The sequence below is a fragment of the Henckelia pumila genome, unplaced genomic scaffold (assembly GCF_033568475.1).
Source record: "Henckelia pumila isolate YLH828 unplaced genomic scaffold, ASM3356847v2 CTG_254, whole genome shotgun sequence".
NCBI lineage: Eukaryota > Viridiplantae > Streptophyta > Magnoliopsida > Lamiales > Gesneriaceae > Henckelia > Henckelia pumila.
In genome coordinates this window covers 1-6695 of record NW_027331784.1, presented here as the reverse complement: position 1 = coordinate 6695, position 6695 = coordinate 1, and the positions used below count along the sequence as shown (strand labels likewise).

At 40.1% G+C, this 6695-nt stretch overlaps 1 pseudogene; it reads left to right on the top strand.

Annotated features, from left to right (window-relative positions):
* The first annotated feature begins 684 nt into the window (after positions 1–684).
* Positions 685–5640, top strand: LOC140870798 (auxin response factor 6-like; annotated as a pseudogene).
* The last annotated feature ends 1055 nt before the right edge of the window (positions 5641–6695 follow it).

Genomic DNA, 6695 nt, shown 5'->3' with positions numbered 1-6695 from the left:
TACTAACTTCTTTGCATATGATCAGTTGGAGCCGTCCACGCATGCAGATATTATGTTTTGTGCTTTGAATTTGATAGTGGAATGGAAGACCATTTGTGCTGATTGAAGTAATATATTGGCGTAGTTTGTGCTCAATCCACGGGCTGAAGTTGTACAACTTGTCACGGGGAACTTGGGTTTTGCGTTGTTGGGAGTTTTGATAAGTGGTGAATCTTGGTTCTGGAAGCTCAAGATTGAATCTTTACTGCAGTTTTGTTGATTCTGTCGAGTGAAGCTGAGATCTGCAGGAGTTCGTTTTTCTGGGATTATCTTGTACTACAAGATTGCGTGTGTATTAATATTCTTCTGCCGTCTGGAGCTGAATGCCGTGGTCTTTTGGTGAAAGCTGGCCGGCGTATAAATTTATTGCTTGTAAGTATATGGTCCTGGATATTTGGGTCAAGAAGAGAGAGTGCTGATGAAGCTGAAATTTTTTGTGTTTTGTAGTGGAGTAGGTTAAACGTCGAACACTTTGGAGGGTGGATTTGGGTCCTTTAGCTTCGATATCCTCTATGAATACTTCAATTTTCATTATTTCTCTAAGTTTCTAACCCCGTAGTTGTTGAGTTGATAAAGGGATGTGGATAGCACGGAAATCCAGCTCATGCTTTAGATTTTAGTGGGTTACTCAAGAGTACAGGCGTGGATATTGTGCTATTTTGGGGGTAGAATTGAGGCAAATGGAGCAGCTTTGCTTTTGGGAATCTTAGGTTGGGGATTTTGTGATGCAAAAGTGTAGTTGTTGGCTGTAATTTTTCTGCTCCAACCTCTTTCTTATCGAATCTGCAGAATGAAACTCTCCGCGGTTGGTCTAAACCAGCAATCTCCTGACGGTAAACTTACTTTGTTCCTTTTCTTGAATTTAAGTATGTTTTTGGGCGTATAAGTTGAATATTAACCATTTGTAAGTGCCAGCAAGTCATTTTCTTGAAAGAGTGTGTTATATTGCCATTCTTGACTATACACCTCGTGATTTGGAAAAGTGGTTAGGCCTCAGTCTGGCAATTGAGAAACTGGAATTAAGGTTAATTCTCGCGTCTTTAGTACTGTTTTAACACGAACTAAATAGTTTTGTTCGAATTTGATTAGCAGGAGACAAGAACTGCCTAAATTCTGAACTTTGGCATGCCTGTGCGGGTCCTCTTGTTTCTTTGCCTGGTATTGGAAGCCATGTAGTGTATTTTCCTCAGGGTCACAGTGAACAGGTTTGATTCTTGCTTGTGTATTTCAATTGTAGTTTGTGTAAATAACAAACTCTTTTCGTTATTTTTCTTATTTCTTGACAATGAATTGGGAGGTATATTGTTTTTATGACTGTATCTACAAAGAAGAAACAGCTTATCTTACCACATCCAATTTTGAGAGCGTTTAATTTCTCTCTTCATGATTTGCAATTGTTAAATCCCCTGTATTTTGTATGGAGATTCGAATTCTATCATTCACTTCGAGCACTCTGGTTCAGTAATGAGGAGATTGATATCCTACACGCGAAAGTTCTGTTGAATGTCATTGTTTCTTGATACATAATGGCTACTGCACAGGTTGCTGTATCTACCAACAAGGAAGTTGATGCACAGATACCTAATTACCCTAGCTTGCCTCCGCAACTCATTTGCCAGCTTCATAACGTGACAATGCATGTACGCTTTTTTTTCTTTCAAGTTTTGTTGTGTTCTTATTGCAGTTATTGGAGTTCTCTTGTAGAATCTTAATGTTCTATTCAAGTAGGCTGATTTAGAGACAGACGAGGTTTACGCCCAAATGACCTTGCAACCGCTGAGCCCAGTATGTTCACTAAATTTTCATCAACTTTTTCTTCCTCTTTTCTGAGTCACTTTTTTTTTTTTTTTTTTTTTTTTTTTCGGGTTATTTTTATTCTTTTATTACTGTTTTTGCAGCAAGAGCAGAAAGAGATTTCATTTCTTCGGCAGATTTAGGAACCCCCAGTAAACAACCAACAAATTACTTTTGCAAAACTTTGACTGCCAGTGACACCAGTACTCATGGTGGATTTTCAGTTCCTCGCCGTGCGGCTGAAAAAGTATTTCCGCCACTGGTAAATGTCATTTCGGGTGCTTCCAAGTAAAAAAATGTGCCTGTTTTTCAATTATGTGCCTCTAATGCATCTTGGTTGGAACCACCCAATTTATAGGACTTTTCCCTGCAACCTCCTGCTCAAGAATTGGTCGCAAGGGATCTGCATAATAATGAGTGGAAGTTCAGACATATTTTTAGAGGTCTATTTTAGACATGTATTTAACTTGAGGAATCAAGTTGCAGCAACTACTTCTACAGATTCTTAATCTGATTTATCTGGTTCTTATATCAGGCCAGCCCAAGAGGCATCTTCTCACAACAGGATGGAGTGTTTTTGTGAGTGCAAAAAGACTGATTGCTGGTGATTCGGTTCTCTTTATATGGTAGGCATTTTATTTAACAGGAATATCGTTGCGGGTCCCCTAATAAATTTCATTGATTAGGCCTTGTCAAACATTGAAAAAAGTGATGAGTTTCTTTTTCCTCAAGTGCTACGTCTGATCAGTACTGAACCATGCGATGCTTTTTGGGCATTTATCAGGAATGAGAAGAATCAGTTGCTTCTCGGTATAAGGCGTGCTAATCGACCACAAACTGTGATGCCTTCATCAGTTTTATCGAGTGATAGTATGCATCTCGGCCTTCTTGCTGCTGCTGCTCATGCAGCTGCAACAAATAGCCGTTTCACCATATTTTATAATCCCAGGTAACTTTGTTCTTTCCAACACTACCAAGGTGTGCATGTGCTGCCTTTATCGCATGATTCTACCAACCTAGGAGATATGCAATATCTCATGATTATACTAACTTAAAAAATTTCATCAACCTAGGAGAGTATGCAATATCTCATTATTATACTAACTTAAAAAATTTCAGAGCTAGTCCATCCGAATTTGTCATACCTTTGGCAAAATATGTAAAAGCCGTTTATCACACTCGAGTGTCTGTGGGCATGCGTTTCCGGATGCTGTTTGAAACCGAAGAATCTAGTGTTCGACGGTATGTTTATTTATCTCAATTCTATTTTCCTGTCCATCCTCCTTTGTTTGTGTATAGTGAGTTCCCTGTGGTGTTGATAGATGTTCAAGCTGCATAATTTTGTGAGATTTCTGACCTCTTCTTGATTCAGTTACATGGGCACAATAACCGGGATAGGTGATTTAGATCCTACCAGATGGCCAAATTCACACTGGCGTTCAGTTAAGGTATATAACACATACAATGTTCCTGCCATTGATTTCATATATATTACAAAAGTTTAGAGTGTTATGTTTTTTTGTTCTTCTTGGTTGGTCTGAATCCAATGATACCGAACATAATTTATTCATTTTTAATTCTTGTCGTGAAATTGAATGTTAACTTGTTTAATGGAGGTTGGCTGGGACGAATCTACTGCTGGGGAGAGGCAGCCAAGAGTGTCTTTGTGGGAAATTGAACCTTTAACAACATTCCCAATGTATCCATCACCATTTTCTCTGAGACTGAAGCGACCATGGCCACCAGGGCTCCCCTCTTTCAGCGGTAGGAACCCACTCTCTGTTATTTTACTGAATTCATTTGGCTACTTATACCATACATGCCATTGGGCGGTAACGACAGAAATCTATTACGTTGTTAATTTTACAACGAAGCGTGTATTTATTGTTGCACCATAGGGATGAAACTTGATGAAATGGGAATAAACCCTAACCTTATGTGGCTCCGAGGAGAAGTTGGGGACAGAGGAGTGCAATCTATCAACTTTCAAGGAATGGGGGTCTCACCATGGATGCAACAAAGGCTGGATACATCAATGCTTGGTATGCAAAATGACGTATACCAAGCTATGGCTGCTGCTGCTCTTCAAGAAATGAGGGTTGTAGATCCTTCGAGACAGCCCATCCTATCTCCAAGTGTGCAATTCCAGCAACCCCAAGCTATTGCCAGCAACAGGCCTGGAACTCTGGTCCAACCTCAGATATTACAGCAGTCTCAGCCCCTGGCTCCATTTTTTCAGAGTATACAAGTAGACCATGGGCAGGCACAGCAATCTCATGCTAATCTTCAGCAACACTTGCACCATCAGAACTCATTCAATAATATGCACGTCCAGCATCAGCACCATACTCCACTACCGCAATCACATCACATGGTTGATCATCAACAGGTTACGAGTGTCGCACCTATCCTCTCTCAACTGTCTTCAAACCCTCAAGTCCAGTCTCCAACGCTACAATCCATGCCTACTATGCGGCAGAACTATTCTGATTCAAATATCAAATCAGTTGCTAGTGATATTAACTCTCCTTTACACAATTTACTGGGTTCAGTCACCCAGGACGAGGCTTCAAACTTTCTCAATATGCACAGATCCAACAACTTGTTATCTTCCAATGGCTGGCCAACAAAACGGGTTGCTCTTGATCCTCTTCTTTCTGGAAGTGTGTCACCGGGTGTTTCAGACCAAACAGATAATTTGGGACCATCATACCAAAATGTATCTCCGAATCCCATTTCTTTGCCTCCGTTTCCTGGGAGGGAGTGTCTGATAGAGCAAGAAGGTAGCAACGATGCGCAAAACCACTTTCTGTTTGGGGTTAATATAGATTCCTCCTCCTTCTTATTCAAAATGGGATGTCAAATCTTCGAGGTGTTGGAAGTGATAGTGATAACACAACAATGGCATATGCTTCTTCCAGCTACATCGGTAGCTCTGGTGCAGAATATTCGCTCCCGATTGTGACTTCAAGCCAATGCGTCAACGAGTCAGGTTTCTTACAATCGTCCGATATGGTGGCTCAGGCTAACCCACTTGACAGAGCCTTTGTTAAGGTTAGGTTGAGATTATAACTCAAAGCAGTCAAAACGGAGATGCTATTATGCATAAGAACAAGCTAAATATATGTACTTAAGTTAGTATCATAAATGAATATTTCTTCGTCAACAGGTTTACAAGGCAGGGTCCTTTGGAAGGTCACTCGACATAAGCAAATTTAAGCAAGCTATCACGAGCTACCGCGGTGAACTTGCACCGATGTTTGGTCTTGAAGGCCAACTTGAAGATCCCATTGAGATCAGGCTGGCAAGCTTGTATTTGTGGACCGAGAGATAACGATGTTCTTCTCCTAGGCGATGGACCCCTGGCCGTAAGTTTTCCATCTTTTCCTTCCTATACATTCTATTGCAAACGAGATCACTGGTATATCCAGTTCTACGTTTGATGAACAATTTTTTCATCACGTATATTCCAGGAGGAATTTTGTTAACAGCGTTAATGGTGTTATCAAATGTTCTGTCGCCGCAAGAAGTACAGTAAGATGGGCAAAAAACGAGGGGTTGGAGCTCCTGAAATTCTGTCCCCCTTCAGAGGTCCGCCCCCTTCAGAATGGCACTTGTGATGGTTATGTTGGACCAGCAGGAAGCCCCAGAAACATGGGTTCTGGAATACATCTGTTGGCACTCTTGATTTCTAATTGGATTCCTTTAAAAAATCTGTTCTGTATAGCTTGTAATATTAAGTGTTGGTTTTCTGTATGTGCGAGGGAAAAGAAAACTTGTGTTTTTAACACGAGCTTTTTAAAGTAGAAGCTATGTTCCTTAAATCATAAAAAGTAAATGTGAGCATAGCTATTTAACACTTTCCTGTCCCCAACTTATTTATTCATCATCGAAAATTTCAAAACTCAAGAACGCAATAATTTAGGATAGGAGGTGAAACAAGAAACAACCTTCAAATTGGGGAAACATTTAAACAAGCTTACAACAAACTGGGGACGCCAACAAAATGTCCAATTCGTGCATATACAGGAAATTGTGTTACCATCCAATCCAAATATTCAAACTTTCGGGTCATATTTCCTGGGCTCGTAGGAGAAACTGCGCCCCCCATGGAACTTGGCACACTGCATCTCCTCAATATTTTTATTTTGCCTAGTTGGGTAATCTCGTTAAGTATCCATATAATCTGATAATCAACCACAGCCAGATAAAAGGAGATGATGGGATTCGACCGGTTTGGGCGAATGTACTCTGCCTGGTGCTGTGGTTTTTTCGGCCTGACTATTTCTTCTGGCTTGAGCGCAAGTTTCGCATTTCCGCTGATTTTTGTCTTCGACAATGCTACCTTCCTTCAGCATCTTATGCTTAGAGAGAAAAAGAAAAAAAAGAAAAAAAAAAGAGCTTTCTGCTTTCATTTGCTCAATTTTGGACTGAAACTCATAATCATAAATTGAAACAAAATGCTTTGAGGCAAGTCGAAACTTGCATTCTTGATATTAATACTTCACCAAACAGTATACTGGACGAATAAAAAAGGAGTGAAGATCTCTACCTCCATTCTCCTCATTTCTGCATCAAGCTTTGCTTTCTGTTCGACTCTCCCCATGCTTAAAAGATTCTCGTTTTTAAACCTGTACAAGGAATTGATTTGTTCAAATTTGACACTGAATAAGGATAGCTGATCGTTCAAACGAAAAATTATTTCAGCATAGTCTTTTTAGTTAAAGAAACCTTGCAGCATGCTTAGATTGTCTCAGCTTCTTCCCCATGCAGCCGCACGTTTATGCATATTCAAATCCTTTCAAACTCATTTGACTCGATGGTTTTATTTCCAGATCCACCTTTTTCTTTATCAACATCTA